This window comes from Danaus plexippus, chromosome 20, assembly GCF_018135715.1.
Source record: "Danaus plexippus chromosome 20, MEX_DaPlex, whole genome shotgun sequence".
NCBI lineage: Eukaryota > Metazoa > Arthropoda > Insecta > Lepidoptera > Nymphalidae > Danaus > Danaus plexippus.
The window spans coordinates 3,272,898-3,279,027 of record NC_083550.1 but is presented as its reverse complement, the minus strand read 5'-3'; positions in this window follow the sequence as shown (position 1 = coordinate 3,279,027).

Genomic DNA, 6,130 nt, shown 5'->3' with positions numbered 1-6,130 from the left:
TTTTAATTAATTACCATCGGTTTTATGACTTCTTATTTATAAATGTATGAAAACATATAAGTTTTTTGTTTTGAGGCCTTAAACAAGAAAATGGTCCCCCAGTTCGTAAATGTGAAATTTGTACGACTGCTCGTATACGTATATCTATATGATCGATTTTCGAGAGCTGTTGTTGCCTTAATTAATTTCAGGATTTGAGAGGTAACAAGGAAAACTTAAATAAAACAATGGTTATATGCACTACTCTTGTTTCGTTCGGACAACATAAAATAGTATTAAATTTGTTGTTGTTGTCAGGGTTGTTTATTTAAAAGTATTATTTGTTAGTCCATTAAAATAAGTAGCTTAACCTTTTTTGTTGTAAATATAAAAATTAATTTTGGTAGATGTTTAAATATTCTATATGTTTGGCTGTTTAAATATATACCTAGTCCAGCTATTAGTTACTGTTACAAATGAAAATACTTTATTTTTTTTATGATGTAATGTATTAGATTACTTCATAAAAAAATATTAAAATTTATAGGTATAAATTATAGTCTGACTTCAAATTATGTGAACCTACATGTGAATAGTAAAGACTCGTTTATTATTGATTGGTCTGTGTGCGATATTTCATACCTTTAACTTGGGAGTTAAAAAAAAAAAAATTAAAATATCAGTAGCTGTGTAAAACATTTTTTTTAAATATTTATTTTATACATTTTTTCTAAATAAACCACAGCTACGCAAAACTAAACTCCGAATAATATAACTTTTACACTATTAGTTCCGACGTCAGTCCTCGACGGCATTTTATCGCTTTTATGTTTATTACCATCCAATACCGAATATTGACTCGTATTCAAAGTAAAGATACTAACAATTTTCATTTTATAAATCATCATCCATTCGTGATTAGATCCATCTTTTTATTTAAAGTTTTTCTCGAGTTTTATCAGAAACAGATAAGCCAAAAAGATAAAAACTTTACGACTTTATCACCGTATATGAATTTTATTCTCCTAATAATATATTTGTCTTACTAATGATATCCTAAGATATCATTAGTAAGGTTAGGTCTTAACCTTCGCGAAAATTGTTTTTAATAAATACTGTTTTCCTGATCTACTTCGCTATTTTATGACGCAAAATTTTATCCGATGGTTTGATTACTTTGCAATAACAATAACTACAGGCAGACTAGATGAAAGTGTCAGTCTTGTTTTTCATCTTCTACCGTCAAAGATTTCTAAATTTTTTTTGCGAATTTCTCTGGATGCATACTAATTTTTTTAATACTAAGATTCAAGTCACAAAAGAATTTGATTTGCGAATAACTCTATAGTTTTTCTTACCATTTCTGTCATACGGATCCTCTGTCACAATAAAATCCACAATAAATCCGAAAAGCATAGGTTTATTTATTTTGCTCGTGTAAAAATATTTTAACTAACATACGAAACAGCTATACAGAGTAATAAATGAAAAATAATAATTATTGGAAAAAAAAAGATAAAAAACTTGAATTCTTTCGCATCATTCAGGTCATTGCTTGAAACCAGAATAAAACGAGCAACATAATGATTAAAATAATAAAAACGAGAGTCAAATTTAAATCATTAAAGAATTAATTACTAACACGTCTATATTGTAGAATGTGTTTTCGCATGGCGAAAATGAATGGTTTCAATACAAATGATTTATACGAGTAAATTAAAATAAATAAATAATTGAACGAGTTTTTGGACACGTTCAGGAATCAGACTAGTTAATTCGTGTTCGAGCGTTACCCCGCAGCAGAGGTAGTGGTCATAGGTGCCTAGGAGCACTCCAATCCAAATAGTTAGGATCGCGTACTAGAGATCATACCAACGGAGCCGCTTATATTCATTATCTGGTTTATCGTTTAATGCAAGTTATACCAGAATATACAAGGATACCTGATTTAGTATCACATATTCCTTCTTTGCTGGACATTTTGCTGACTTGTAATCCATACTCCTACCTGGTATCCGCCAAAACTCCTTTGGGATCTTCGGACAATTGGTACACACTGCGGCGTCACTATGCTATGCTATTAAATGTCTGTCTTTTTAACTGGGCATCAAGTCTGGTACTGCAAGGCAGTAGCTTTATATAAAAAAAACGAGAATTTGATGTATTCTACTAATGCTATACTTTTCGTCTGGTGATCTTTTAATCTACAAACATATCATCGTTTTTGTTTAATTAGCAGCAAAAACAACTAGGAGAATAGAGTAGGAGGCAGTACATTACACCGATATATCTGTTTGTATTAAACCACACGGTCGTCCCTATACGGATTATTGCTTATGAGCAAAAGGTAAGTCTTTAGTTCGGTGCCTCGAAGTATCAACTTCTTCCAATTAACTTTGTACAAACCAAGGGGATGCGACAGTAAAATTATATTTTTTTTTCTCCAAAATATAATTTACTGTAGCATAAATATAAAAAGCAATCTTAAATATTAAATAATAATTTTCCTTCTGTGACTTTGGCTGTATTACGAGTAACTAATTTATGCGTATGAAAGTAGAAAACGCGTCAATTGGTATTACACAACTTAAAAACTATTTATTATAACCTTTTTTATTGAAAAAATTACACATTCATACAATATTAACAAATTAAAGAACATACCTACTGTGGTCTTGTTAATACAATAGTACTGTTATGATTATGTAGCAACATATTTAATTTCTAATTTATTTCCAGCTTTACGTTTAATTTGTTTCATGAATAGACGAATCATTATTATAATTTATTATTTATCCTTCGTTAATACTAACAAAACCCTTCATCCACTTATATATTAACTATTTCAATGTTTCTATTTCAAAGGCAATAGTATTATTTTATACGTTATACCGACGATATGTGAGAAATTTTAATAATATTGCTTGCTTCTAAGTTTTTGAGATAATATGAGTGTAATTAGAGCAGAAATATTAAAAGTGTTATTTATTTCAAGAGCTATATTCAAAACATCCATATCTGTTTATGGATATATATTTGATTTTAATTATATTATAATTATGACAGTGTTTAAATACAACATAATATACGGACATGTTTTTATGATATGAATATAAGTTTTGCTGTCGTGTATAGAACGTTATTTGAAGTGAAAGCTAATTTGCGGTGAATCCCAACGGAGAGCAAACTGAAAGTTCTGCGCTGCAATTGAACTCAATATAGTGTTTGTATAGACGGGTAAGCTTGTTATTTACTGCTTTCTAAGTTAATATATTACTACGGCTTGCATAAATAATTTTAATATCTATATTTGAAATAATGATTTATTAAAGATCAATATTTAAGGTTGGCAGATTAAGTCTTTATTGCACTTATTAGAGAATAATATTAGAAGGGCAAAAAGACCGATGCATTAAGCGCGACTAGTTTCCTTATCGCTAAAAGCGACATTCTCAATTTAATTTTGGGATTGTAAAATGAAAAAATTGAAGAAGCAGACGAAACAGAATATAATGTATAATATATAGAGATAGAAATATCTATACTGTATATGTATATTTAAATAATTAAAAATTAAAAATGTATACAACATGCAGCTGAGATAAAAACAGTTTTCCTTATTTTTATTTAAAAAGTTTTAAGGATTAAATTTGTTTTTTAGAGACCTGTGGGATTCTATAAACAGAAAGCTTCAGTGTCTTCAGAATAACAATATGAAGGTAAATTTGGTTAGTATAATTCACTTTACGTATCTCATGACATAACATGATACCCGGTTGTGAATTAATTTATAACACCGACTGTATCTTTTAAAAAAATCGAAGCCGGTAAAGTTTCAAATTCGCATAAAAGCACACAACCTTTTCCATAAACAATACATAACTTCTGACAATCTCGTTAAAAGAAAAGGTCTCGTCAATAGAGTTATTATGTTGAATTTGTTTTACACTAGTTGTTGCCCGTAACTCCTTTCGCGAGTACATCAGGGATGCTCTCAGACAGAAATGTATAGTGTGTTAAAGCAATACATATGGTAATAAACCAGTGGGGACATGTGTAGCGCGTGTCACCAAACTTCATACACATGACCACTGTTATGCGTTGATTATAAACGTAATTCCGGGATAAATTATAGTCTGTATGTTATTGTGATAAGTAAGCTATATTATTGTGAATTTTCATCGTAATCATTTTATTATTATTTTTTTAAGTGAAAAAGTAATAACTCTATCCATCCATATTTAAAAACTTTCGTGTTTATGATAAAAATTAAAAAAAATAATAATAACATGAATGCAATTTGTATGTGTTTTTGTTATTTGATCCAAAAAAGAGTTCTCAACTGACACGTATCCATGAAATTTATTATGTGGAAATAAATATTATTTAACCTAATGTAACACCATTTCTAAATTAACTCGGTAAAACCTACCCATTTATGTTGCTTCAGTGTTCGAATAAATTGAGCAACACCATGGTGACGCTTCAACCGATAATCCATTTTCATTAAGTAATATTTGCAGTAAAAATAACAAGTTTACACTGATAAAATCCCCAATATATTTTTATTTCATATTTTTCGTACAGAAATAGAAAAAGAAAATATATATAAAAAAAATATACATTACGGATATGACACTTTAAAGAGGAGACTTTTTAGTAAAAGATGCAAATAAAACTAAGTAGGTAAATGTTTTGGAAAAAAATTACAAAACATAAAAAAATATAGTTACATTTATAAGTTATTAAAAGTCATAAAGACAATGAAAAAGTATTCTATATTTTTTATTCAACTTTAAAATTGTCTCAAAATGCTGACAGGGGTCTTTCAAGTAATGTAGACTGTCAGCGGTTTAGTAACAGAAACCAGATGGGATAAGGTAAGAAAAAAAAACTAACAAACCAGAAGTGAACCTTAAAGCTTTTCATTTTGAATTCATATTTGAATATGCAGGTATTTAACAGGTTACTTTAGACTATTTTAGACTAGCAAGTTAGGTTATTTTAGACTAGCAAAGAGCACGTAATATCTCAAGAGTGTAAGAATAGAATTAAGGGAATATTATTTTTAAGATTTTTCCTATATTATTTGATGATTGAACAAAAAAATAAAATAAATCATATTTTATTCTAACTCCTTTAACAGGTTTCAATATTTTTTTTTATTTATTTTGTTATATAAAAGTTACTTAAGCGTAACAATTTATTCTGATCATATATTTTATTTTACTTTATTGACCTTATATACTTTCATGATTTTTGTGCTTGATCTATGCTTACATTGTAATTTTTTCGCCAGTCGCTAGGTTTTAGTTTTCCTTTTTGTCAAAACATCCTTTAAAATTAATAATATATTACAGTATTTTTACATTGATTTCTTTTTTTATTGATTGATTTTCAGTAATGTTAAGTTAAATAAAGATAAAACAGTTTATTGACCTACTACTTCCTTGTTCCTTTAACTTATAAAAAAGGCTTTTGAAATCCTAAGCATAATCTGAACGCTATCGTAGTGTCGAAGAAATGTTCAAGTAATTCAAACATCACAAAGTTTCTAAAGTCCTTGTATGTGGCAATTATGGTGACGTTGTATCGTAAGTTGGCTCATCAGTAGTGGTCCAAAGAAAGAATTATCTACTGTTTAAAGTGATAGAATGAGGATATAAAAATATTTTTGTAAATTGTCGTACAATTTTTTCAAGTTACAAACGAGTTGTTAGTAAAATTTAATGATCATTAATATCAGTGGTATATATAAAGTTTGTTCAGTGTCAGAACTATAATCAACAGCTGATAATAATAATAATAATAATAATAATACATGATCGTTGAAAAAAAGAAAACATACGTGGTCAGTTTAGTTATGATATTAGTATCATCATCATCATCATCATCATCATCAGCCTATCGAAGCCCACTACTGCTGAGCAAAGGCCTCTTCTCACATGGAGAAGGCTAGAGCATTAATCGCCACGCTTGCTCAAGACGGGTTGGAGATTTCAATCTTATAATTAGAAATTATAAGACCAGGTTTCCTCACAATGTTTTCCTTCACCGTCTGTCAGTGTTGTCTAATGTTTAGAAAGTACATATGACTCTGAAAAGATCACATTGGTACTTGCCAGCTTTCGAACCCGCGCCCTCACGAATG